At 43.5% G+C, this 20,032-nt stretch overlaps 64 non-coding genes across 64 annotated transcripts; all 64 read right to left on the bottom strand.

Moving 5' to 3' along the window:
- Positions 1 to 38: 38 nt before the first annotated feature.
- On the bottom strand, positions 39 to 157 carry LOC133828501 (5S ribosomal RNA). Its single transcript, XR_009891109.1, has one exon. It is a non-coding gene; the product is annotated as a 5S ribosomal RNA (ribosomal RNA).
- A 111-nt stretch (positions 158 to 268) lies between these two features.
- LOC133828500 (5S ribosomal RNA) lies at positions 269 to 387 on the bottom strand. Its single transcript, XR_009891108.1, has one exon. It is a non-coding gene; the product is annotated as a 5S ribosomal RNA (ribosomal RNA).
- A 220-nt stretch (positions 388 to 607) lies between these two features.
- On the bottom strand, positions 608 to 726 carry LOC133828499 (5S ribosomal RNA). Its single transcript, XR_009891107.1, has one exon. It is a non-coding gene; the product is annotated as a 5S ribosomal RNA (ribosomal RNA).
- A 111-nt stretch (positions 727 to 837) lies between these two features.
- Positions 838 to 956, bottom strand: LOC133828497 (5S ribosomal RNA). Its single transcript, XR_009891106.1, has one exon. It is a non-coding gene; the product is annotated as a 5S ribosomal RNA (ribosomal RNA).
- Positions 957 to 1,178: 222 nt separating this feature from the next.
- On the bottom strand, positions 1,179 to 1,297 carry LOC133828496 (5S ribosomal RNA). The gene has a single exon (XR_009891105.1). It is a non-coding gene; the product is annotated as a 5S ribosomal RNA (ribosomal RNA).
- Positions 1,298 to 1,517: 220 nt separating this feature from the next.
- Positions 1,518 to 1,636, bottom strand: LOC133828495 (5S ribosomal RNA). Its single transcript, XR_009891104.1, has one exon. It is a non-coding gene; the product is annotated as a 5S ribosomal RNA (ribosomal RNA).
- Positions 1,637 to 1,747: 111 nt separating this feature from the next.
- LOC133828494 (5S ribosomal RNA) lies at positions 1,748 to 1,866 on the bottom strand. The gene has a single exon (XR_009891103.1). It is a non-coding gene; the product is annotated as a 5S ribosomal RNA (ribosomal RNA).
- A 221-nt stretch (positions 1,867 to 2,087) lies between these two features.
- On the bottom strand, positions 2,088 to 2,206 carry LOC133828493 (5S ribosomal RNA). Its single transcript, XR_009891102.1, has one exon. It is a non-coding gene; the product is annotated as a 5S ribosomal RNA (ribosomal RNA).
- A 111-nt stretch (positions 2,207 to 2,317) lies between these two features.
- LOC133826394 (5S ribosomal RNA) lies at positions 2,318 to 2,436 on the bottom strand. The gene has a single exon (XR_009889117.1). It is a non-coding gene; the product is annotated as a 5S ribosomal RNA (ribosomal RNA).
- A 220-nt stretch (positions 2,437 to 2,656) lies between these two features.
- Positions 2,657 to 2,775, bottom strand: LOC133828491 (5S ribosomal RNA). Its single transcript, XR_009891100.1, has one exon. It is a non-coding gene; the product is annotated as a 5S ribosomal RNA (ribosomal RNA).
- A 222-nt stretch (positions 2,776 to 2,997) lies between these two features.
- On the bottom strand, positions 2,998 to 3,116 carry LOC133826911 (5S ribosomal RNA). Its single transcript, XR_009889616.1, has one exon. It is a non-coding gene; the product is annotated as a 5S ribosomal RNA (ribosomal RNA).
- A 222-nt stretch (positions 3,117 to 3,338) lies between these two features.
- Positions 3,339 to 3,457, bottom strand: LOC133828490 (5S ribosomal RNA). The gene has a single exon (XR_009891099.1). It is a non-coding gene; the product is annotated as a 5S ribosomal RNA (ribosomal RNA).
- A 111-nt stretch (positions 3,458 to 3,568) lies between these two features.
- On the bottom strand, positions 3,569 to 3,687 carry LOC133826157 (5S ribosomal RNA). The gene has a single exon (XR_009888888.1). It is a non-coding gene; the product is annotated as a 5S ribosomal RNA (ribosomal RNA).
- A 221-nt stretch (positions 3,688 to 3,908) lies between these two features.
- LOC133826985 (5S ribosomal RNA) lies at positions 3,909 to 4,027 on the bottom strand. The gene has a single exon (XR_009889688.1). It is a non-coding gene; the product is annotated as a 5S ribosomal RNA (ribosomal RNA).
- A 219-nt stretch (positions 4,028 to 4,246) lies between these two features.
- On the bottom strand, positions 4,247 to 4,365 carry LOC133828489 (5S ribosomal RNA). Its single transcript, XR_009891098.1, has one exon. It is a non-coding gene; the product is annotated as a 5S ribosomal RNA (ribosomal RNA).
- A 111-nt stretch (positions 4,366 to 4,476) lies between these two features.
- Positions 4,477 to 4,595, bottom strand: LOC133828488 (5S ribosomal RNA). The gene has a single exon (XR_009891097.1). It is a non-coding gene; the product is annotated as a 5S ribosomal RNA (ribosomal RNA).
- A 220-nt stretch (positions 4,596 to 4,815) lies between these two features.
- Positions 4,816 to 4,934, bottom strand: LOC133828486 (5S ribosomal RNA). The gene has a single exon (XR_009891096.1). It is a non-coding gene; the product is annotated as a 5S ribosomal RNA (ribosomal RNA).
- Positions 4,935 to 5,156: 222 nt separating this feature from the next.
- On the bottom strand, positions 5,157 to 5,275 carry LOC133826910 (5S ribosomal RNA). Its single transcript, XR_009889615.1, has one exon. It is a non-coding gene; the product is annotated as a 5S ribosomal RNA (ribosomal RNA).
- A 222-nt stretch (positions 5,276 to 5,497) lies between these two features.
- LOC133828485 (5S ribosomal RNA) lies at positions 5,498 to 5,616 on the bottom strand. Its single transcript, XR_009891095.1, has one exon. It is a non-coding gene; the product is annotated as a 5S ribosomal RNA (ribosomal RNA).
- Positions 5,617 to 5,836: 220 nt separating this feature from the next.
- Positions 5,837 to 5,955, bottom strand: LOC133828484 (5S ribosomal RNA). Its single transcript, XR_009891094.1, has one exon. It is a non-coding gene; the product is annotated as a 5S ribosomal RNA (ribosomal RNA).
- Positions 5,956 to 6,066: 111 nt separating this feature from the next.
- Positions 6,067 to 6,185, bottom strand: LOC133828483 (5S ribosomal RNA). The gene has a single exon (XR_009891093.1). It is a non-coding gene; the product is annotated as a 5S ribosomal RNA (ribosomal RNA).
- A 221-nt stretch (positions 6,186 to 6,406) lies between these two features.
- Positions 6,407 to 6,525, bottom strand: LOC133828482 (5S ribosomal RNA). Its single transcript, XR_009891092.1, has one exon. It is a non-coding gene; the product is annotated as a 5S ribosomal RNA (ribosomal RNA).
- A 111-nt stretch (positions 6,526 to 6,636) lies between these two features.
- Positions 6,637 to 6,755, bottom strand: LOC133826393 (5S ribosomal RNA). The gene has a single exon (XR_009889116.1). It is a non-coding gene; the product is annotated as a 5S ribosomal RNA (ribosomal RNA).
- A 220-nt stretch (positions 6,756 to 6,975) lies between these two features.
- LOC133828481 (5S ribosomal RNA) lies at positions 6,976 to 7,094 on the bottom strand. The gene has a single exon (XR_009891091.1). It is a non-coding gene; the product is annotated as a 5S ribosomal RNA (ribosomal RNA).
- Positions 7,095 to 7,316: 222 nt separating this feature from the next.
- LOC133826909 (5S ribosomal RNA) lies at positions 7,317 to 7,435 on the bottom strand. Its single transcript, XR_009889614.1, has one exon. It is a non-coding gene; the product is annotated as a 5S ribosomal RNA (ribosomal RNA).
- Positions 7,436 to 7,657: 222 nt separating this feature from the next.
- Positions 7,658 to 7,776, bottom strand: LOC133828479 (5S ribosomal RNA). The gene has a single exon (XR_009891089.1). It is a non-coding gene; the product is annotated as a 5S ribosomal RNA (ribosomal RNA).
- Positions 7,777 to 7,887: 111 nt separating this feature from the next.
- Positions 7,888 to 8,006, bottom strand: LOC133826156 (5S ribosomal RNA). The gene has a single exon (XR_009888887.1). It is a non-coding gene; the product is annotated as a 5S ribosomal RNA (ribosomal RNA).
- Positions 8,007 to 8,227: 221 nt separating this feature from the next.
- Positions 8,228 to 8,346, bottom strand: LOC133826984 (5S ribosomal RNA). The gene has a single exon (XR_009889687.1). It is a non-coding gene; the product is annotated as a 5S ribosomal RNA (ribosomal RNA).
- A 219-nt stretch (positions 8,347 to 8,565) lies between these two features.
- On the bottom strand, positions 8,566 to 8,684 carry LOC133828478 (5S ribosomal RNA). The gene has a single exon (XR_009891088.1). It is a non-coding gene; the product is annotated as a 5S ribosomal RNA (ribosomal RNA).
- A 111-nt stretch (positions 8,685 to 8,795) lies between these two features.
- LOC133828477 (5S ribosomal RNA) lies at positions 8,796 to 8,914 on the bottom strand. The gene has a single exon (XR_009891087.1). It is a non-coding gene; the product is annotated as a 5S ribosomal RNA (ribosomal RNA).
- A 220-nt stretch (positions 8,915 to 9,134) lies between these two features.
- LOC133828476 (5S ribosomal RNA) lies at positions 9,135 to 9,253 on the bottom strand. The gene has a single exon (XR_009891086.1). It is a non-coding gene; the product is annotated as a 5S ribosomal RNA (ribosomal RNA).
- A 222-nt stretch (positions 9,254 to 9,475) lies between these two features.
- LOC133826907 (5S ribosomal RNA) lies at positions 9,476 to 9,594 on the bottom strand. The gene has a single exon (XR_009889612.1). It is a non-coding gene; the product is annotated as a 5S ribosomal RNA (ribosomal RNA).
- Positions 9,595 to 9,816: 222 nt separating this feature from the next.
- Positions 9,817 to 9,935, bottom strand: LOC133828475 (5S ribosomal RNA). Its single transcript, XR_009891085.1, has one exon. It is a non-coding gene; the product is annotated as a 5S ribosomal RNA (ribosomal RNA).
- A 111-nt stretch (positions 9,936 to 10,046) lies between these two features.
- LOC133826155 (5S ribosomal RNA) lies at positions 10,047 to 10,165 on the bottom strand. The gene has a single exon (XR_009888886.1). It is a non-coding gene; the product is annotated as a 5S ribosomal RNA (ribosomal RNA).
- A 220-nt stretch (positions 10,166 to 10,385) lies between these two features.
- LOC133826983 (5S ribosomal RNA) lies at positions 10,386 to 10,504 on the bottom strand. The gene has a single exon (XR_009889686.1). It is a non-coding gene; the product is annotated as a 5S ribosomal RNA (ribosomal RNA).
- A 219-nt stretch (positions 10,505 to 10,723) lies between these two features.
- LOC133826383 (5S ribosomal RNA) lies at positions 10,724 to 10,842 on the bottom strand. Its single transcript, XR_009889106.1, has one exon. It is a non-coding gene; the product is annotated as a 5S ribosomal RNA (ribosomal RNA).
- A 220-nt stretch (positions 10,843 to 11,062) lies between these two features.
- On the bottom strand, positions 11,063 to 11,181 carry LOC133826382 (5S ribosomal RNA). Its single transcript, XR_009889105.1, has one exon. It is a non-coding gene; the product is annotated as a 5S ribosomal RNA (ribosomal RNA).
- Positions 11,182 to 11,401: 220 nt separating this feature from the next.
- On the bottom strand, positions 11,402 to 11,520 carry LOC133828474 (5S ribosomal RNA). The gene has a single exon (XR_009891084.1). It is a non-coding gene; the product is annotated as a 5S ribosomal RNA (ribosomal RNA).
- A 220-nt stretch (positions 11,521 to 11,740) lies between these two features.
- LOC133826534 (5S ribosomal RNA) lies at positions 11,741 to 11,859 on the bottom strand. The gene has a single exon (XR_009889251.1). It is a non-coding gene; the product is annotated as a 5S ribosomal RNA (ribosomal RNA).
- Positions 11,860 to 12,079: 220 nt separating this feature from the next.
- Positions 12,080 to 12,198, bottom strand: LOC133826391 (5S ribosomal RNA). The gene has a single exon (XR_009889114.1). It is a non-coding gene; the product is annotated as a 5S ribosomal RNA (ribosomal RNA).
- A 110-nt stretch (positions 12,199 to 12,308) lies between these two features.
- Positions 12,309 to 12,427, bottom strand: LOC133826159 (5S ribosomal RNA). The gene has a single exon (XR_009888890.1). It is a non-coding gene; the product is annotated as a 5S ribosomal RNA (ribosomal RNA).
- A 220-nt stretch (positions 12,428 to 12,647) lies between these two features.
- Positions 12,648 to 12,766, bottom strand: LOC133827378 (5S ribosomal RNA). Its single transcript, XR_009890070.1, has one exon. It is a non-coding gene; the product is annotated as a 5S ribosomal RNA (ribosomal RNA).
- A 219-nt stretch (positions 12,767 to 12,985) lies between these two features.
- Positions 12,986 to 13,104, bottom strand: LOC133826154 (5S ribosomal RNA). Its single transcript, XR_009888885.1, has one exon. It is a non-coding gene; the product is annotated as a 5S ribosomal RNA (ribosomal RNA).
- Positions 13,105 to 13,324: 220 nt separating this feature from the next.
- LOC133826720 (5S ribosomal RNA) lies at positions 13,325 to 13,443 on the bottom strand. Its single transcript, XR_009889432.1, has one exon. It is a non-coding gene; the product is annotated as a 5S ribosomal RNA (ribosomal RNA).
- A 220-nt stretch (positions 13,444 to 13,663) lies between these two features.
- On the bottom strand, positions 13,664 to 13,782 carry LOC133826380 (5S ribosomal RNA). Its single transcript, XR_009889103.1, has one exon. It is a non-coding gene; the product is annotated as a 5S ribosomal RNA (ribosomal RNA).
- A 219-nt stretch (positions 13,783 to 14,001) lies between these two features.
- LOC133826379 (5S ribosomal RNA) lies at positions 14,002 to 14,120 on the bottom strand. Its single transcript, XR_009889102.1, has one exon. It is a non-coding gene; the product is annotated as a 5S ribosomal RNA (ribosomal RNA).
- A 220-nt stretch (positions 14,121 to 14,340) lies between these two features.
- On the bottom strand, positions 14,341 to 14,459 carry LOC133826107 (5S ribosomal RNA). Its single transcript, XR_009888841.1, has one exon. It is a non-coding gene; the product is annotated as a 5S ribosomal RNA (ribosomal RNA).
- A 220-nt stretch (positions 14,460 to 14,679) lies between these two features.
- Positions 14,680 to 14,798, bottom strand: LOC133826533 (5S ribosomal RNA). Its single transcript, XR_009889250.1, has one exon. It is a non-coding gene; the product is annotated as a 5S ribosomal RNA (ribosomal RNA).
- A 219-nt stretch (positions 14,799 to 15,017) lies between these two features.
- Positions 15,018 to 15,136, bottom strand: LOC133826378 (5S ribosomal RNA). Its single transcript, XR_009889101.1, has one exon. It is a non-coding gene; the product is annotated as a 5S ribosomal RNA (ribosomal RNA).
- Positions 15,137 to 15,356: 220 nt separating this feature from the next.
- Positions 15,357 to 15,475, bottom strand: LOC133828473 (5S ribosomal RNA). Its single transcript, XR_009891083.1, has one exon. It is a non-coding gene; the product is annotated as a 5S ribosomal RNA (ribosomal RNA).
- A 220-nt stretch (positions 15,476 to 15,695) lies between these two features.
- Positions 15,696 to 15,814, bottom strand: LOC133826532 (5S ribosomal RNA). The gene has a single exon (XR_009889249.1). It is a non-coding gene; the product is annotated as a 5S ribosomal RNA (ribosomal RNA).
- A 220-nt stretch (positions 15,815 to 16,034) lies between these two features.
- On the bottom strand, positions 16,035 to 16,153 carry LOC133826390 (5S ribosomal RNA). The gene has a single exon (XR_009889113.1). It is a non-coding gene; the product is annotated as a 5S ribosomal RNA (ribosomal RNA).
- Positions 16,154 to 16,263: 110 nt separating this feature from the next.
- LOC133828472 (5S ribosomal RNA) lies at positions 16,264 to 16,382 on the bottom strand. Its single transcript, XR_009891082.1, has one exon. It is a non-coding gene; the product is annotated as a 5S ribosomal RNA (ribosomal RNA).
- Positions 16,383 to 16,602: 220 nt separating this feature from the next.
- LOC133827217 (5S ribosomal RNA) lies at positions 16,603 to 16,721 on the bottom strand. Its single transcript, XR_009889913.1, has one exon. It is a non-coding gene; the product is annotated as a 5S ribosomal RNA (ribosomal RNA).
- Positions 16,722 to 16,939: 218 nt separating this feature from the next.
- Positions 16,940 to 17,058, bottom strand: LOC133826377 (5S ribosomal RNA). Its single transcript, XR_009889100.1, has one exon. It is a non-coding gene; the product is annotated as a 5S ribosomal RNA (ribosomal RNA).
- Positions 17,059 to 17,278: 220 nt separating this feature from the next.
- Positions 17,279 to 17,397, bottom strand: LOC133826936 (5S ribosomal RNA). Its single transcript, XR_009889640.1, has one exon. It is a non-coding gene; the product is annotated as a 5S ribosomal RNA (ribosomal RNA).
- Positions 17,398 to 17,616: 219 nt separating this feature from the next.
- LOC133828471 (5S ribosomal RNA) lies at positions 17,617 to 17,735 on the bottom strand. Its single transcript, XR_009891081.1, has one exon. It is a non-coding gene; the product is annotated as a 5S ribosomal RNA (ribosomal RNA).
- Positions 17,736 to 17,955: 220 nt separating this feature from the next.
- On the bottom strand, positions 17,956 to 18,074 carry LOC133826312 (5S ribosomal RNA). The gene has a single exon (XR_009889036.1). It is a non-coding gene; the product is annotated as a 5S ribosomal RNA (ribosomal RNA).
- Positions 18,075 to 18,294: 220 nt separating this feature from the next.
- Positions 18,295 to 18,413, bottom strand: LOC133826114 (5S ribosomal RNA). Its single transcript, XR_009888847.1, has one exon. It is a non-coding gene; the product is annotated as a 5S ribosomal RNA (ribosomal RNA).
- Positions 18,414 to 18,524: 111 nt separating this feature from the next.
- On the bottom strand, positions 18,525 to 18,643 carry LOC133826677 (5S ribosomal RNA). Its single transcript, XR_009889388.1, has one exon. It is a non-coding gene; the product is annotated as a 5S ribosomal RNA (ribosomal RNA).
- A 220-nt stretch (positions 18,644 to 18,863) lies between these two features.
- On the bottom strand, positions 18,864 to 18,982 carry LOC133826113 (5S ribosomal RNA). Its single transcript, XR_009888846.1, has one exon. It is a non-coding gene; the product is annotated as a 5S ribosomal RNA (ribosomal RNA).
- A 112-nt stretch (positions 18,983 to 19,094) lies between these two features.
- Positions 19,095 to 19,213, bottom strand: LOC133827216 (5S ribosomal RNA). Its single transcript, XR_009889912.1, has one exon. It is a non-coding gene; the product is annotated as a 5S ribosomal RNA (ribosomal RNA).
- A 220-nt stretch (positions 19,214 to 19,433) lies between these two features.
- Positions 19,434 to 19,552, bottom strand: LOC133826976 (5S ribosomal RNA). The gene has a single exon (XR_009889680.1). It is a non-coding gene; the product is annotated as a 5S ribosomal RNA (ribosomal RNA).
- Positions 19,553 to 19,772: 220 nt separating this feature from the next.
- Positions 19,773 to 19,891, bottom strand: LOC133826376 (5S ribosomal RNA). Its single transcript, XR_009889099.1, has one exon. It is a non-coding gene; the product is annotated as a 5S ribosomal RNA (ribosomal RNA).
- Positions 19,892 to 20,032: the final 141 nt, after the last annotated feature.

The raw sequence follows: 20,032 nt of genomic DNA, 5'->3' as shown, positions 1-20,032 counted from the left end.
AGTGGATTTTTAAAGGGAAAAAAAAAATGATGTTTTCAGGGGTGCAACACGAGGACTTCCCAGGAGGTCACCCATCCTAGTACTACTCTCGCCCAAGCACGCTTAACTGCGGAGTTCTGATGGGATCCGGTGCATTAGTGCTGGTATGATCGCACCCGGAATGTTTGGTCCGCAATATTCATTTATAGATTTAAAGATTTAAAACAAAAAATACAAACTTTTGAGCCGTAAGTGGATTTTTAAAGGGAAACAAAAAATGATGTTTTCAGGGGTGCAACACGAGGACTTCCCAGGAGGTCACCCATCCTAGTACTACTCTCGCCCAAGCACGCTTAACTGCGGAGTTCTGATGGGATCCGGTGCATTAGTGCTGGTATGATCGCACCCGGAATGTTTGGTCCGCAATATTCATTTATAGCGAGCGCGTGTGTCCTCCCTTTTCTCCCCCGGATTGACTAGGAACTTCTTATTCGCTGCTTGTTAGTGACCACGGTATTAACCCCTCAAGGAAAACGAAATAAATGAGTTTTTAAAGATTTAAAACAAAAAATACAAACTTTTGAGCCGTAAGTGGATTTTTAAAGGGAAAAAAAAAATGATGTTTTCAGGGGTGCAACACGAGGACTTCCCAGGAGGTCACCCATCCTAGTACTACTCTCGCCCAAGCACGCTTAACTGCGGAGTTCTGATGGGATCCGGTGCATTAGTGCTGGTATGATCGCACCCGGAATGTTTGGTCCGCAATATTCATTTATAGATTTAAAGATTTAAAACAAAAAATACAAACTTTTGAGCCGTAAGTGGATTTTTAAAGGGAAACAAAAAATGATGTTTTCAGGGGTGCAACACGAGGACTTCCCAGGAGGTCACCCATCCTAGTACTACTCTCGCCCAAGCACGCTTAACTGCGGAGTTCTGATGGGATCCGGTGCATTAGTGCTGGTATGATCGCACCCGGAATGTTTGGTCCGCAATATTCATTTATTGCGAGCGCGTGTGTCCTCCCTTTTCTCCCCCGGATTGACTAGGAACTTCTTATTCGCTGCTTGTTAGTGACCACGGTATTAACCCCTCAAGGAAAACGAAATAAATGAGTTTTTAAAGATTTAAAACAAAAAATACAAACTTTTGAGCCGTAAGTGGATTTTTAAAGGGATAAAAAAAAAATGATGTTTTCAGGGGTGCAACACGAGGACTTCCCAGGAGGTCACCCATCCTAGTACTACTCTCGCCCAAGCACGCTTAACTGCGGAGTTCTGATGGGATCCGGTGCATTAGTGCTGGTATGATCGCACCCGGAATGTTTGGTCCGCAATATTCATTTATAGCGAGCGCGTGTGTCCTCCCTTTTCTCCCCCGGATTGACTAGGAACTTCTTATTCGCTGCTTGTTAGTGACCACGGTATTAACCCCTCAAGGAAAACGAAATAAATGAGTTTTTAAAGATTTAAAACAAAAAATACAAACTTTTGAGCCGTAAGTGGATTTTTAAAGGGAAAAAAAAAATGATGTTTTCAGGGGTGCAACACGAGGACTTCCCAGGAGGTCACCCATCCTAGTACTACTCTCGCCCAAGCACGCTTAACTGCGGAGTTCTGATGGGATCCGGTGCATTAGTGCTGGTATGATCGCACCCGGAATGTTTGGTCCGCAATATTCATTTATAGATTTAAAGATTTAAAACAAAAAATACAAACTTTTGAGCCGTAAGTGGATTTTTAAAGGGAAACAAAAAATGATGTTTTCTGGGGTGCAACACGAGGACTTCCCAGGAGGTCACCCATCCTAGTACTACTCTCGCCCAAGCACGCTTAACTGCGGAGTTCTGATGGGATCCGGTGCATTAGTGCTGGTATGATCGCACCCGGAATGTTTGGTCCGCAATATTCATTTATAGCGAGCGCGTGTGTCCTTCCTTTTCTCCCCCGGATTGACTAGGAACTTCTTATTCGCTGCTTGTTAGTGACCACGGTATTAACCTCTCAAGGAAAACGAAATAAATGAGTTTTTAAAGATTTAAAACAAAAAATACAAACTTTTGAGCCGTAAGTGGATTTTTAAAGGGAAAAAAAAAAATGATGTTTTCAGGGGTGCAACACGAGGACTTCCCAGGAGGTCACCCATCCTAGTACTACTCTCGCCCAAGCACGCTTAACTGCGGAGTTCTGATGGGATCCGGTGCATTAGTGCTGGTATGATCGCACCCGGAATGTTTGGTCCGCAATATTCATTTATAGATTTAAAGTTTCAAAACAAAAAATACAAACTTTTGAGCCGTAAGTGGATTTTTAAAGGGAAAAAAAAAATGATGTTTTCAGGGGTGCAACACGAGGACTTCCCAGGAGGTCACCCATCCTAGTACTACTCTCGCCCAAGCACGCTTAACTGCGGAGTTCTGATGGGATCTGGTGCATTAGTGCTGGTATGATCGCACCCGGAATGTTTGGTCCGCAATATTCATTTATAGCGAGCGCGTGTGTCCTCCCTTTTCTCCCCCGGATTGACTAGGAACTTCTTATTCCCTGCTTGTTAGTGACCACGGTATTAACCCCTCAAGGAAAACGAAATAAATGAGTTTTTAAAGATTTAAAACAAAAAATACAAACTTTTGAGCCGTAAGTGGATTTTTAAAGGGAAAAAAAAAATGATGTTTTCAGGGGTGCAACACGAGGACTTCCCAGGAGGTCACCCATCCTAGTACTACTCTCGCCCAAGCACGCTTAACTGCGGAGTTCTGATGGGATCCGGTGCATTAGTGCTGGTATGATCGCACCCGGAATGTTTGGTCCGCAATATTCATTTATAGCGAGCGCGTGTGTCCTCCCTTTTCTCCCCCGGATTGACTAGGAACTTCTTATTCGCTGCTTGTTAGTGACCACGGTATTAACCCCTCAAGGAAAACGAAATAAATGAGTTTTTAAAGATTTAAAACAAAAAATACAAACTTTTGAGCCGTAAGTGGATTTTTAAAGGGATAAAAAAAAAATGATGTTTTCAGGGGTGCAACACGAGGACTTCCCAGGAGGTCACCCATCCTAGTTCTACTCTCGCCCAAGCACGCTTAACTGCGGAGTTCTGATGGGATCCGGTGCATTAGTGCAGGTATGATCGCACCCGGAATGTTTGGTCCGCAATATTCATTTATAGCGAGCGCGTGTGTCCTCCCTTTTCTCCCCCGGATTGACTAGGAACTTCTTATTCGCTGCTTGTTAGTGACCACGGTATTAACCCCTCAAGGAAAACGAAATAAATGAGTTTTTAAAGATTTAAAACAAAAAATACAAACTTTTGAGCCGTAAGTGGATTTTTAAAGGGATAAAAAAAAAATGATGTTTTCAGGGGTGCAACACGAGGACTTCCCAGGAGGTCACCCATCCTAGTACTACTCTCGCCCAAGCACGCTTAACTGCGGAGTTCTGATGGGATCCGGTGCATTAGTGCTGGTATGATCGCACCCGGAATGTTTGGTCCGCCATATTCATTTATAGATTTAAAGATTTAAAACAAAAAATACAAACTTTTGAGCCGTAAGTGGATTTTTAAAGGGAAAAAAAAAATGATGTTTTCAGGGGTGCAACACGAGGACTTCCCAGGAGGTCGCCCATCCTAGTACTACTCTCGCCCAAGCACGCTTAACTGCGGAGTTCTGATGGGATCCGGTGCATTAGTGCTGGTATGATCGCACCCGGAATGTTTGGTCCGCAATATTCATTTATGGCGAGCGCGTGTGTCCTTCCTTTTCTCCCCCGGATTGACTAGGAACTTCTTATTCGCTGCTTGTTAGTGACCACGGTATTAACCCCTCAAGGAAAACGAAATAAATGAGTTTTTAAAGATTTAAAACAAAAAATACAAACTTTTGAGCCGTAAGTGGATTTTTAAAGGGAAAAAAAAAAATGATGTTTTCAGGGGTGCAACACGAGGACTTCCGAGGAGGTCACCCATCCTAGTACTACTCTCGCCCAGGCACGCTTAACTGCGGAGTTTTGATGGGATCCGGTGCATTAGTGCTGGTATGATCGCACCCGGAATGTTTGGTCCGCAATATTCATTTATAGCGAGCGCGTGTGTCCTCCCTTTTCTCCCCCGGATTGACTAGGAACTTCTTATTCGCTGCTTGTTAGTGACCACGGTATTAACCCCTCAAGGAAAACGAAATAAATGAGTTTTTAAAGATTTAAAACAAAAAATACAAACTTTTGAGCCCTAAGTGGATTTTTAAAGGGAAAAAAAAATGATGTTTTCAGGGGTGCAACACGAGGACTTCCCAGGAGGTCACCCATCCTAGTACTACTCTCGCCCAAGCACGCTTAACTGCGGAGTTCTGATGGGATCCGGTGCATTAGTGCTGGTATGATCGCACCCGGAATGTTTGGTCCGCAATATTCATTTATAGATTTAAAGTTTCAAAACAAAAAATACAAACTTTTGAGCCGTAAGTGGATTTTTAAAGGGAAAAAAAAAATGATGTTTTCAGGGGTGCAACACGAGGACTTCCCAGGAGGTCACCCATCCTAGTACTACTCTCGCCCAAGCACGCTTAACTGCGGAGTTCTGATGGGATCCGGTGCATTAGTGCTGGTATGATCGCACCCGGAATGTTTGGTCCGCAATATTCATTTATAGCGAGCGCGTGTGTCCTCCCTTTTCTCCCCCGGATTGACTAGGAACTTCTTATTCCCTGCTTGTTAGTGACCACGGTATTAACCCCTCAAGGAAAACGAAATAAATGAGTTTTTAAAGATTTAAAACAAAAAATACAAACTTTTGAGCCGTAAGTGGATTTTTAAAGGGAAAAAAAAAATGATGTTTTCAGGGGTGCAACACGAGGACTTCCCAGGAGGTCACCCATCCTAGTACTACTCTCGCCCAAGCACGCTTAACTGCGGAGTTCTGATGGGATCCGGTGCATTAGTGCTGGTATGATCGCACCCGGAATGTTTGGTCCGCAATATTCATTTATAGCGAGCGCGTGTGTCCTCCCTTTTCTCCCCCGGATTGACTAGGAACTTCTTATTCGCTGCTTGTTAGTGACCACGGTATTAACCCCTCAAGGAAAACGAAATAAATGAGTTTTTAAAGATTTAAAACAAAAAATACAAACTTTGGAGCCGTAAGTGGATTTTTAAAGGGATAAAAAAAAAATGATGTTTTCAGGGGTGCAACACGAGGACTTCCCAGGAGGTCACCCATCCTAGTTCTACTCTCGCCCAAGCACGCTTAACTGCGGAGTTCTGATGGGATCCGGTGCATTAGTGCAGGTATGATCGCACCCGGAATGTTTGGTCCGCAATATTCATTTATAGCGAGCGCGTGTGTCCTCCCTTTTCTCCCCCGGATTGACTAGGAACTTCTTATTCGCTGCTTGTTAGTGACCACGGTATTAACCCCTCAAGGAAAACGAAATAAATGAGTTTTTAAAGATTTAAAACAAAAAATACAAACTTTTGAGCCGTAAGTGGATTTTTAAAGGGATAAAAAAAAAATGATGTTTTCAGGGGTGCAACACGAGGACTTCCCAGGAGGTCACCCATCCTAGTACTACTCTCGCCCAAGCACGCTTAACTGCGGAGTTCTGATGGGATCCGGTGCATTAGTGCTGGTATGATCGCACCCGGAATGTTTGGTCCGCAATATTCATTTATAGCGAGCGCGTGTGTCCTCCCTTTTCTCCCCCGGATTGACTAGGAACTTCTTATTCGCTGCTTGTTAGTGACCACGGTATTAACCCCTCAAGGAAAACGAAATAAATGAGTTTTTAAAGATTTAAAACAAAAAATACAAACTTTTGAGCCGTAAGTGGATTTTTAAAGGGAAAAAAAAAATGATGTTTTCAGGGGTGCAACACGAGGACTTCCCAGGAGGTCACCCATCCTAGTACTACTCTCGCCCAAGCACGCTTAACTGCGGAGTTCTGATGGGATCCGGTGCATTAGTGCTGGTATGATCGCACCCGGAATGTTTGGTCCGCAATATTCATTTATAGATTTAAAGATTTAAAACAAAAAATACAAACTTTTGAGCCGTAAGTGGATTTTTAAAGGGAAACAAAAAATGATGTTTTCTGGGGTGCAACACGAGGACTTCCCAGGAGGTCACCCATCCTAGTACTACTCTCGCCCAAGCACGCTTAACTGCGGAGTTCTGATGGGATCCGGTGCATTAGTGCTGGTATGATCGCACCCGGAATGTTTGGTCCGCAATATTCATTTATAGCGAGCGCGTGTGTCCTTCCTTTTCTCCCCCGGATTGACTAGGAACTTCTTATTCGCTGCTTGTTAGTGACCACGGTATTAACCTCTCAAGGAAAACGAAATAAATGAGTTTTTAAAGATTTAAAACAAAAAATACAAACTTTTGAGCCGTAAGTGGATTTTTAAAGGGAAAAAAAAAAATGATGTTTTCAGGGGTGCAACACGAGGACTTCCCAGGAGGTCACCCATCCTAGTACTACTCTCGCCCAAGCACGCTTAACTGCGGAGTTCTGATGGGATCCGGTGCATTAGTGCTGGTATGATCGCACCCGGAATGTTTGGTCCGCAATATTCATTTATAGATTTAAAGTTTCAAAACAAAAAATACAAACTTTTGAGCCGTAAGTGGATTTTTAAAGGGAAAAAAAAAATGATGTTTTCAGGGGTGCAACACGAGGACTTCCCAGGAGGTCACCCATCCTAGTACTACTCTCGCCCAAGCACGCTTAACTGCGGAGTTCTGATGGGATCTGGTGCATTAGTGCTGGTATGATCGCACCCGGAATGTTTGGTCCGCAATATTCATTTATAGCGAGCGCGTGTGTCCTCCCTTTTCTCCCCCGGATTGACTAGGAACTTCTTATTCCCTGCTTGTTAGTGACCACGGTATTAACCCCTCAAGGAAAACGAAATAAATGAGTTTTTAAAGATTTAAAACAAAAAATACAAACTTTTGAGCCGTAAGTGGATTTTTAAAGGGAAAAAAAAAATGATGTTTTCAGGGGTGCAACACGAGGACTTCCCAGGAGGTCACCCATCCTAGTACTACTCTCGCCCAAGCACGCTTAACTGCGGAGTTCTGATGGGATCCGGTGCATTAGTGCTGGTATGATCGCACCCGGAATGTTTGGTCCGCAATATTCATTTATAGCGAGCGCGTGTGTCCTCCCTTTTCTCCCCCGGATTGACTAGGAACTTCTTATTCGCTGCTTGTTAGTGACCACGGTATTAACCCCTCAAGGAAAACGAAATAAATGAGTTTTTAAAGATTTAAAACAAAAAATACAAACTTTTGAGCCGTAAGTGGATTTTTAAAGGGATAAAAAAAAAATGATGTTTTCAGGGGTGCAACACGAGGACTTCCCAGGAGGTCACCCATCCTAGTTCTACTCTCGCCCAAGCACGCTTAACTGCGGAGTTCTGATGGGATCCGGTGCATTAGTGCAGGTATGATCGCACCCGGAATGTTTGGTCCGCAATATTCATTTATAGCGAGCGCGTGTGTCCTCCCTTTTCTCCCCCGGATTGACTAGGAACTTCTTATTCGCTGCTTGTTAGTGACCACGGTATTAACCCCTCAAGGAAAACGAAATAAATGAGTTTTTAAAGATTTAAAACAAAAAATACAAACTTTTGAGCCGTAAGTGGATTTTTAAAGGGATAAAAAAAAAATGATGTTTTCAGGGGTGCAACACGAGGACTTCCCAGGAGGTCACCCATCCTAGTACTACTCTCGCCCAAGCACGCTTAACTGCGGAGTTCTGATGGGATCCGGTGCATTAGTGCTGGTATGATCGCACCCGGAATGTTTGGTCCGCCATATTCATTTATAGATTTAAAGATTTAAAACAAAAAATACAAACTTTTGAGCCGTAAGTGGATTTTTAAAGGGAAAAAAAAAATGATGTTTTCAGGGGTGCAACACGAGGACTTCCCAGGAGGTCGCCCATCCTAGTACTACTCTCGCCCAAGCACGCTTAACTGCGGAGTTCTGATGGGATCCGGTGCATTAGTGCTGGTATGATCGCACCCGGAATGTTTGGTCCGCAATATTCATTTATGGCGAGCGCGTGTGTCCTTCCTTTTCTCCCCCGGATTGACTAGGAACTTCTTATTCGCTGCTTGTTAGTGACCACGGTATTAACCCCTCAAGGAAAACGAAATAAATGAGTTTTTAAAGATTTAAAACAAAAAATACAAACTTTTGAGCCGTAAGTGGATTTTTAAAGGGAAAAAAAAAAATGATGTTTTCAGGGGTGCAACACGAGGACTTCCGAGGAGGTCACCCATCCTAGTACTACTCTCGCCCAGGCACGCTTAACTGCGGAGTTTTGATGGGATCCGGTGCATTAGTGCTGGTATGATCGCACCCGGAATGTTTGGTCCGCAATATTCATTTATAGCGAGCGCGTGTGTCCTCCCTTTTCTCCCCCGGATTGACTAGGAACTTCTTATTCGCTGCTTGTTAGTGACCACGGTATTAACCCCTCAAGGAAAACGAAATAAATGAGTTTTTAAAGATTTAAAACAAAAAATACAAACTTTTGAGCCCTAAGTGGATTTTTAAAGGGAAAAAAAAATGATGTTTTCAGGGGTGCAACACGAGGACTTCCCAGGAGGTCACCCATCCTAGTACTACTCTCGCCCAAGCACGCTTAACTGCGGAGTTCTGATGGGATCCGGTGCATTAGTGCTGGTATGATCGCACCCGGAATGTTTGGTCCGCAATATTCATTTATAGATTTAAAGTTTCAAAACAAAAAATACAAACTTTTGAGCCGTAAGTGGATTTTTAAAGGGAAAAAAAAAATGATGTTTTCAGGGGTGCAACACGAGGACTTCCCAGGAGGTCACCCATCCTAGTACTACTCTCGCCCAAGCACGCTTAACTGCGGAGTTCTGATGGGATCCGGTGCATTAGTGCTGGTATGATCGCACCCGGAATGTTTGGTCCGCAATATTCATTTATAGCGAGCGCGTGTGTCCTCCCTTTTCTCCCCCGGATTGACTAGGAACTTCTTATTCCCTGCTTGTTAGTGACCACGGTATTAACCCCTCAAGGAAAACGAAATAAATGAGTTTTTAAAGATTTAAAACAAAAAATACAAACTTTTGAGCCGTAAGTGGATTTTTAAAGGGAAAAAAAAAATGATGTTTTCAGGGGTGCAACACGAGGACTTCCCAGGAGGTCACCCATCCTAGTACTACTCTCGCCCAAGCACGCTTAACTGCGGAGTTCTGATGGGATCCGGTGCATTAGTGCTGGTATGATCGCACCCGGAATGTTTGGTCCGCAATATTCATTTATAGCGAGCGCGTGTGTCCTCCCTTTTCTCCCCCGGATTGACTAGGAACTTCTTATTCGCTGCTTGTTAGTGACCACGGTATTAACCCCTCAAGGAAAACGAAATAAATGAGTTTTTAAAGATTTAAAACAAAAAATACAAACTTTGGAGCCGTAAGTGGATTTTTAAAGGGATAAAAAAAAAATGATGTTTTCAGGGGTGCAACACGAGGACTTCCCAGGAGGTCACCCATCCTAGTTCTACTCTCGCCCAAGCACGCTTAACTGCGGAGTTCTGATGGGATCCGGTGCATTAGTGCAGGTATGATCGCACCCGGAATGTTTGGTCCGCAATATTCATTTATAGCGAGCGCGTGTGTCCTCCCTTTTCTCCCCCGGATTGACTAGGAACTTCTTATTCGCTGCTTGTTAGTGACCACGGTATTAACCCCTCAAGGAAAACGAAATAAATGAGTTTTTAAAGATTTAAAACAAAAAATACAAACTTTTGAGCCGTAAGTGGATTTTTAAAGGGATAAAAAAAAAATGATGTTTTCAGGGGTGCAACACGAGGACTTCCCAGGAGGTCACCCATCCTAGTACTACTCTCGCCCAAGCACGCTTAACTGCGGAGTTCTGATGGGATCCGGTGCATTAGTGCTGGTATGATCGCACCCGGAATGTTTGGTCCGCCATATTCATTTATAGATTTAAAGATTTAAAACAAAAAATACAAACTTTTGAGCCGTAAGTGGATTTTTAAAGGGAAAAAAAAAATGATGTTTTCAGGGGTGCAACACGAGGACTTCCCAGGAGGTCGCCCATCCTAGTACTACTCTCGCCCAAGCACGCTTAACTGCGGAGTTCTGATGGGATCCGGTGCATTAGTGCTGGTATGATCGCACCCGGAATGTTTGGTCCGCAATATTCATTTATGGCGAGCGCGTGTGTCCTTCCTTTTCTCCCCCGGATTGACTAGGAACTTCTTATTCGCTGCTTGTTAGTGACCACGGTATTAACCCCTCAAGGAAAACGAAATAAATGAGTTTTTAAAGATTTAAAACAAAAAATACAAACTTTTGAGCCGTAAGTGGATTTTTAAAGGGAAAAAAAAAATGATGTTTTCAGGGGTGCAACACGAGGACTTCCGAGGAGGTCACCCATCCTAGTACTACTCTCGCCCAGGCACGCTTAACTGCGGAGTTTTGATGGGATCCGGTGCATTAGTGCTGGTATGATCGCACCCGGAATGTTTGGTCCGCAATATTCATTTATAGCGAGCGCGTGTGTCCTCCCTTTTCTCCCCCGGATTGACTAGGAACTTCTTATTCGCTGCTTGTTAGTGACCACGGTATTAACCCCTCAAGGAAAACGAAATAAATGAGTTTTTAAAGATTTAAAACAAAAAATACAAACTTTTGAGCCCTAAGTGGATTTTTAAAGGGAAAAAAAAATGATGTTTTCAGGGGTGCAACACGAGGACTTCCCAGGAGGTCAACCATCCTAGTACTACTCTCGCCCAAGCACGCTTAACTGCGGAGTTCTGATGGGATCCGGTGCATTAGTGCTGGTATGATCGCACCCGGAATGTTTGGTCCGCAATATTCATTTATAGCGAGCGCGTGTGTCCTCCCTTTTCTCCCCCGGATTGACTAGGAACTTCTTATTCGCTGCTTGTTAGTGACCACGGTATTAACCCCTCAAGGAAAACGAAATAAATGAGTTTTTAAAGATTTAAAACAAAAAATACAAACTTTTGAGCCGTAAGTGGATTTTTAAAGGGAAAAAAAAAATGATGTTTTCAGGGGTGCAACACGAGGACTTCCCAGGAGGTCAACCATCCTAGTACTACTCTCGCCCAAGCACGCTTAACTGCGGAGTTCTGATGGGATCCGGTGCATTAGTGCTGGTATGATCGCACCCGGAATGTTTGGTCCGCAATATTCATTTATAGCGAGAGCGTGTGTCCTCCCTTTTCTCCCCCGGATTGACTAGGAACTTCTTATTCGCTGCTTGTTAGTGACCACGGTATTAACCCCTCAAGGAAAACGAAATAAATGAGTTTTTAAAGATTTAAAACAAAAAATACAAACTTTTGAGCCGTAAGTGGATTTTTAAAGGGAAAAAAAAAAAGATGTTTTCAGGGGTGCAACACGAGGACTTCCCAGGAGGTCACCCATCCTAGTACTACTCTCGCCCAAGCACGCTTAACTGCGGAGTTCTGATGGGATCCGGTGCATTAGTGCTGGTATGATCGCACCCGGAATGTTTGGTCCGCAATATTCATTTATAGCGAGCGCGTGTGTCCTCCCTTTTCTCCCCCGGATTGACTAGGAACTTCTTATTCGCTGCTTGTTAGTGACCACGGTATTAACCCCTCAAGGAAAACGAAATAAATGAGTTTTTAAAGATTTAAAACAAAAAATACAAACTTTTGAGCCGTAAGTGGATTTTTAAAGGGAAAAAAAAAATGATGTTTTCAGGGGTGCAACACGAGGACTTCCCAGGAGGTCACCCATCCTAGTACTACTCTCGCCCAAGCACGCTTAACTGCGGATTTCTGATGGGATCCGGTGCATTAGTGCTGGTATGATCGCACCCGGAATGTTTGTTCCGCAATATTCATTTATAGCGAGCGCGTGTGTCCTCCCTTTTCTCCCCCGGATTGACTAGGAACTTCTTATTCGCTGCTTGTTAGTGACCACGGTATTAACCCCTCAAGGAAAACGAAATAAATGAGTTTTTAAAGATTTAAAACAAAAAATACAAACTTTTGAGCCGTAAGTGGATTTTTAAAGGGAAAAAAAAAATGATGTTTTCAGGGGTGCAACACGAGGACTTCCCAGGAGGTCACCCATCCTAGTACTACTCTCGCCCAAGCACGCTTAACTGCGGAGTTCTGATGGGATCTGGTGCATTAGTGCTGGTATGATCGCACCCGGAATGTTTGGTCCGCAATATTCATTTATAGATTTAAAGATTTAAAACAAAAAATACAAACTTTTGAGCCGTAAGTGGATTTTTAAAGGGAAAAAAAAATGATGTTTTCAGGGGTGCAACACGAGGACTTCCCAGGAGGTCACCCATCCTAGTACTACTCTCGCCCAAGCACGCTTAACTGCGGAGTTCTGATGGGATCCGGTGCAATAGTGCTGGTATGATCGCACCCGGAATGTTTGGTCCGCAATATTCATTTATAGCGAGCGCGTGTGTCCTTCCTTTTCTCCCCCGGATTGACTAGGAACTTCTTATTCGCTGCTTGTTAGTGACCACGGTATTAACCCCTCAAGGAAAACGAAATAAATGAGTTTTTAAAGATTTAAAACAAAAAATACAAACTTTTGAGCCGTAAGTGGATTTTTAAAGGGAAAAAAAAAATGATGTTTTCAGGGGTGTAACACGATGACTTCCCAGGAGGTCACCCATCCTAGTACTACTCTCGCCCAGGCACGCTTAACTGCGGAGTTTTGATGGGATCCGGTGCATTAGTGCTGGTATGATCGCACCCGGAATGTTTGGTCCGCAATATTCATTTATAGCGAGCGCGTGTGTCCTCCCTTTTCTCCCCCGGATTGACTAGGAACTTCTTATTCGCTGCTTGTTAGTGACCACGGTATTAACCCCTCAAGGAAAACGAAATAAATGAGTTTTTAAAGATTTAAAACAAAAAATACAAACTTTTGAGCCCTAAGTGGATTTTTAAAGGGAAAAAAAAATGATGTTTTCAGGGGTGCAACACGAGGACTTCCCAGGAGGTCGCCCATCCTAGTACTACTCTCGCCCAAGCACGCTTAACTGCGGAGTTCTGATGGGATCCGGTGCATTAGTGCTGGTATGATCGCACCCGGAATGTTTGGTCCGCAATATTCATTTATGGCGAGCGCGTGTGTCCTTCCTTTTCTCCCCCGGATTGACTAGGAACTTCTTATTCGCTGCTTGTTAGTGACCACGGTATTAACCCCTCAAGGAAAACGAAATAAATCAGTTTTTAAAGATTTAAAACAAAAAATACAAACTTTTGAGCCGTAAGTGGATTTTTAAAGGGAAAAAAAAAATGATGTTTTCAGGGGTGCAACACGAGGACTTCCCAGGAGGTCACCCATCCTAGTACTACTCTCGCCCAGGCACGCTTAACTGCGGAGTTTTGATGGGATCCGGTGCATTAGTGCTGGTATGATCGCACCCGGAATGTTTGGTCCGCAATATTCATTTATAGCGAGCGCGTGTGTCCTCCCTTTTCTCCCCCGGATTGACTAGGAACTTCTTATTCGCTGCTTGTTAGTGACCACGGTATTAACCCCTCAAGGAAAACGAAATAAATGAGTTTTTAAAGATTTAAAACAAAAAATACAAACTTTTGAGCCCTAAGTGGATTTTTAAAGGGAAAAAAAAAATGATGTTTTCAGGGGTGCAACACGAGGACTTCCCAGGAGGTCAACCATCCTAGTACTACTCTCGCCCAAGCACGCTTAACTGCGGAGTTCTGATGGGATCCGGTGCATTAGTGCTGGTATGATCGCACCCGGAATGTTTGGTCCGCAATATTCATTTATAGCGAGCGCGTGTGTCCTCCCTTTTCTCCCCCGGATTGACTAGGAACTTCTTATTCGCTGCTTGTTAGTGACCACGGTAATAACCCCTCAAGGAAAACGAAATAAATGAGTTTTTAAAGATTTAAAACAAAAAATACAAACTTTTGAGCCGTAAGTGGATTTTTAAAGGGAAAAAAAAATGATGTTTTCAGGGGTGCAACACGAGGACTTCCCAGGAGGTCAACCATCCTAGTACTACTCTCGCCCAAGCACGCTTAACTGCGGAGTTCTGATGGGATCCGGTGCATTAGTGCTGGTATGATCGCACCCGGAATGTTTGGTCCGCAATATTCATTTATAGCGAGAGCGTGTGTCCTCCCTTTTCTCCCCCGGATTGACTAGGAACTTCTTATTCGCTGCTTGTTAGTGACCACGGTATTAACCCCTCAAGGAAAACGAAATAAATGAGTTTTTAAAGATTTAAAACAAAAAATACAAACTTTTGAGCCGTAAGTGGATTTTTAAAGGGAAAAAAAAAAAGATGTTTTCAGGGGTGCAACACGAGGACTTCCCAAGAGGTCACCCATCCTAGTACTACTCTCGCCCAAGCACGCTTAACTGCGGAGTTCTGATGGGATCCGGTGCATTAGTGCTGGTATGATCGCACCCGGAATGTTTGGTCCGCAATATTCATTTATAGCGAGCGCGTGTGTCCTCCCTTTTCTCCCCCGGATTGACTAGGAACTTCTTATTCGCTGCTTGTTAGTGACCACGGTATTAACCCCTCAAGGAAAACGAAATAAATGAGTTTTTAAAGATTTAAAACAAAAAATACAAACTTTTGAGCCGTAAATGGATTTTTAAAGGGAAAAAAAAAATGATGTTTTCAGGGGTGCAACACGAGGACTTCCCAGGAGGTCACCCATCCTAGTACTACTCTCGCCCAAGCACGCTTAACTGCGGATTTCTGATGGGATCCGGTGCATTAGTGCTGGTATGATCGCACCCGGAATGTTTGTTCCGCAATATTCATTTATAGCGAGCGCGTGTGTCCTCCCTTTTCTCCCCCGGATTGACTAGGAACTTCTTATTCGCTGCTTGTTAGTGACCACGGTATTAACCCCTCAAGGAAAACGAAATAAATGAGTTTTTAAAGATTTAAAACAAAAAATACAAACTTTTGAGCCGTAAGTGGATTTTTAAAGGGAAAAAAAAATGATGTTTTCAGGGGTGCAACACGAGGACTTCCCAGGAGGTCAACCATCCTAGTACTACTCTCGCCCAAGCACGCTTAACTGCGGAGTTCTGATGGGATCCGGTGCATTAGTGCTGGTATGATCGCACCCGGAATGTTTGGTCCGCAATATTCATTTATAGCGAGAGCGTGTGTCCTCCCTTTTCTCCCCCGGATTGACTAGGAACTTCTTATTCGCTGCTTGTTAGTGACCACGGTATTAACCCCTCAAGGAAAACGAAATAAATGAGTTTTTAAAGATTTAAAACAAAAAATACAAACTTTTGAGCCGTAAGTGGATTTTTAAAGGGAAAAAAAAAAAGATGTTTTCAGGGGTGCAACACGAGGACTTCCCAGGAGGTCACCCATCCTAGTACTACTCTCGCCCAAGCACGCTTAACTGCGGAGTTCTGATGGGATCCGGTGCATTAGTGCTGGTATGATCGCACCCGGAATGTTTGGTCCGCAATATTCATTTATAGCGAGCGCGTGTGTCCTCCCTTTTCTCCCCCGGATTGACTAGGAACTTCTTATTCGCTGCTTGTTAGTGACCACGGTATTAACCCCTCAAGGAAAACGAAATAAATGAGTTTTTAAAGATTTAAAACAAAAAATACAAACTTTTGAGCCGTAAATGGATTTTTAAAGGGAAAAAAAAAATGATGTTTTCAGGGGTGCAACACGAGGACTTCCCAGGAGGTCACCCATCCTAGTACTACTCTCGCCCAAGCACGCTTAACTGCGGATTTCTGATGGGATCCGGTGCATTAGTGCTGGTATGATCGCACCCGGAATGTTTGTTCCGCAATATTCATTTATAGCGAGCGCGTGTGTCCTCCCTTTTCTCCCCCGGATTGACTAGGAACTTCTTATTCGCTGCTTGTTAGTGACCACGGTATTAACCCCTCAAGGAAAACGAAATAAATGAGTTTTTAAAGATTTAAAACAAAAAATACAAACTTTTGAGCCGTAAGTGGATTTTTAAAGGGAAAAAAAAAATGATGTTTTCAGGGGTGCAACACGAGGACTTCCCAGGAGGTCACCCATCCTAGTACTACTCTCGCCCAAGCACGCTTAACTGCGGAGTTCTGATGGGATCTGGTGCATTAGTGCTGGTATGATCGCACCCGGAATGTTTGGTCCGCAATATTCATTTATAGATTTAAAGATTTAAAACAAAAAATACAAACTTTTGAGCCGTAAGTGGATTTTTAAAGGGAAAAAAAAATGATGTTTTCAGGGGTGCAACACGAGGACTTCCCAGGAGGTCACCCATCCTAGTACTACTCTCGCCCAAGCACGCTTAACTGCGGAGTTCTGATGGGATCCGGTGCATTAGTGCTGGTATGATCGCACCCGGAATGTTTGGTCCGCAATATTCATTTATAGCGAGCGCGTGTGTCCTTCCTTTTCTCCCCCGGATTGACTAGGAACTTCTTATTCGCTGCTTGTTAGTGACCACGGTATTAACCCCTCAAGGAAAACGAAATAAATGAGTTTTTAAAGATTTAAAACAAAAAATACAAACTTTTGAGCCGTAAGTGGATTTTTAAAGGGAAAAAAAAAATGATGTTTTCAGGGGTGCAACACGATGACTTCCCAGGAGGTCACCCATCCTAGTACTACTCTCGCCCAGGCACGCTTAACTGCGGAGTTTTGATGGGATCCGGTGCATTAGTGCTGGTATGATCGCACCCGGAATGTTTGGTCCGCAATATTCATTTATAGCGAGCGCGTGTGTCCTCCCTTTTCTCCCCCGGATTGACTAGGAACTTCTTATTCGCTGCTTGTTAGTGACCACGGTATTAACCCCTCAAGGAAAACGAAATAAATGAGTTTTTAAAGATTTAAAACAAAAAATACAAACTTTTGAGCCCTAAGTGGATTTTTAAAGGGAAAAAAAATGATGTTTTCAGGGGTGCAACACGAGGACTTCCCAGGAGGTCAACCATCCTAGTACTACTCTCGCCCAAGCACGCTTAACTGCGGAGTTCTGATGGGATCCGGTGCATTAGTGCTGGTATGATCGCACCCGGAATGTTTGGTCCGCAATATTCATTTATAGCGAGCGCGTGTGTCCTCCCTTTTCTCCCCCGGATTGACTAGGAACTTCTCATTCGCTGCTTGTTAGTGACCACGGTATTAACCCCTCAAGGAAAACGAAATAAATGAGTTTTTAAAGATTTAAAACAAAAAATACAAACTTTTGAGCCGTAAGTGGATTTTTAAAGGGAAAAAAAAAATGATGTTTTCAGGGGTGCAACACGAGGACTTCCCAGGAGGTCAACCATCCTAGTACTACTCTCGCCCAAGCACGCTTAACTGCGGAGTTCTGATGGGATCCGGTGCATTAGTGATGGTATGATCGCACCCGGAATGTTTGGTCCGCAATATTCATTTATAGCGAGCGCGTGTGTCCTCCCTTTTCTCCCCCGGATTGACTAGGAACTTCTTATTCGCTGCTTGTTAGTGACCACGGTATTAACCCCTCAAGGAAAACGAAATAAATGAGTTTTTAAAGATTTAAAACAAAAAATACAAACTTTTGAGCCGTAAGTGGATTTTTAAAGGGAAAAAAAAAAGATGTTTTCAGGGGTGCAACACGAGGACTTCCCAGGAGGTCACCCATCCTAGTACTACTCTCGCCCAAGCACGCTTAACTGCGGAGTTCTGATGGGATCCGGTGCATTAGTGCTGGTATGATCGCACCCGGAATGTTTTGTCCGCAATATTCATTTATAGCGAGCGCGTGTGTCCTCCCTTTTCTCCCCCGGATTGACTAGGAACTTCTTATTCGCTGCTTGTTAGTGACCACGGTATTAACCCCTCAAGGAAAACGAAATAAATGAGTTTTTAAAGATTTAAAACAAAAAATACAAACTTTTGAGCCGTAAGTGGATTTTTAAAGGGAAAAAAAAAATGATGTTTTCAGGGGTGCAACACGAGGACTTCCCAGGAGGTCACCCATCCTAGTACTACTCTCGCCCAGGCACGCTTAACTGCGGAGTTCTGATGGGATCCGGTGCATTTGTGCTGGTATGATCGCACCCGGAATGTTTGTTCCACAATATTCATTTATAGCGAGCGCGTGTGTCCTCCCTTTTCTCCCCCGGATTGACTAGGAACTTCTTATTCGCTGCTTGTTAGTGACCACGGTATTAACCCCTCAAGGAAAACGAAATAAATGAGTTTTTAAAGATTTAAAACAAAAAATACAAACTTTTGAGCTGTAAGTGGATTTTTAAAGGGAAAAAAAAAATGATGTTTTCAGGGGTGCAACACGAGGACTTCCCAGGAGGTCACCCATCATAGTACTACTCTCGCCCAAGCACGCTTAACTGCGGAGTTCTGATGGGATCCGGTGCATTAGTGCTGGTATGATCGCACCCGGAATGTTTGGTCCGCAATATTCATTTATAGATTTAAAGATTTAAAACAAAAAATACAAACTTTTGAGCCGTAAGTGGATTTTTAAAGGGAAAAAAAAAATGATGTTTTCAGGGGTGCAACACGAGGACTTCCCAGGAGGTCACCCATCCTAATACTACTCTCGCCCAGGCACGCTTAACTGCGGAGTTCTGATGGGATCCGGTGCATTTGTGCTGGTATGATCGCACCCGGAATGTTTGTTCCGCAATATTCATTTATAGCGAGCGCGTGTGTCCTCCCTTTTCTCCCCCGGATTGACTAGGAACTTCTTATTCGCTGCTTGTTAGTGACCACGGTATTAACCCCTCAAGGAAAACGAAATAAATGAGTTTTTAAAGATTTAAAACAAAAAATACAAACTTTTGAGCTGTAAATGGATTTTTAAAGGGAAAAAAAAAATGATGTTTTCAGGGGTGCAACACGAGGACTTCCCAGGAGGTCACCCATCATAGTACTACTCTCGCCCAAGCACGCTTAACTGCGGAGTTCTGATGGGATCCGGTGCATTAGTGCTGGTATGATCGCACCCGGAATGTTTGGTCCGCAATATTCATTTATAGATTTAAAGATTTAAAACAAAAAATACAAACTTTTGAGCCGTAAGTGGATTTTTAAAGGGAAAAAAAAAAATGATGTTTTCAGGGGTGCAACACGATGACTTCCCAGGAGGTCACCCATCCTAGTACTACTCTCGCCCAGGCACGCTTAACTGCGGAGTTTTGATGGGATCCGGTGCATTAGTGCTGGTATGATCGCACCCGGAATGTTTGGTCCGCAATATTCATTTATAGCGAGCGCGTGTGTCCTCCCTTTTCTCCCCCGGATTGACTAGGAACTTCTTATTCGCTGCTTGTTAGTGACCACGGTATTAACCCCTCAAGGAAAACGAAATAAATGAGTTTTTAAAGATTTAAAACAAAAAATACAAACTTTTGAGCCCTAAGTGGATTTTTAAAGGGAAAAAAAAAATGATGTTTTCAGGGGTGCAACACGAGGACTTCCCAGGAGGTCAACCATCCTAGTACTACTCTCTCCCAAGCACGCTTAACTGCGGAGTTCTGATGGGATCCGGTGCATTAGTGCTGGTATGATCGCACCCGGAATGTTTGGTCCGCAATATTCATTTATAGCGAGCGCGTGTGTCCTCCCTTTTCTCCCCCGGATTGACTAGGAACTTCTCATTCGCTGCTTGTTAGTGACCACGGTATTAACCCCTCAAGGAAAACGAAATAAATGAGTTTTTAAAGATTTAAAACAAAAAATACAAACTTTTGAGCCGTAAGTGGATTTTTAAAGGGAAAAAAAAAATGATGTTTTCAGGGGTGCAACACGAGGACTTCCCAGGAGGTCAACCATCCTAGTACTACTCTCGCCCAAGCACGCTTAACTGCGGAGTTCTGATGGGATCCGGTGCATTAGTGCTGGTATGATCGCACCCGGAATGTTTGGTCCGCAATATTCATTTATAGCGAGCGCGTGTGTCCTCCCTTTTCTCCCCCGGATTGACTAGGAACTTCTCATTCGCTGCTTGTTAGTGACCACGGTATTAACCCCTCAAGGAAAACGAAATAAATGAGTT

Source organism: Humulus lupulus, chromosome 3 (assembly GCF_963169125.1).
Source record: "Humulus lupulus chromosome 3, drHumLupu1.1, whole genome shotgun sequence".
Taxonomy (NCBI): domain Eukaryota; kingdom Viridiplantae; phylum Streptophyta; class Magnoliopsida; order Rosales; family Cannabaceae; genus Humulus; species Humulus lupulus.
This window is presented reverse-complemented; position numbering and strand designations above follow the sequence as displayed.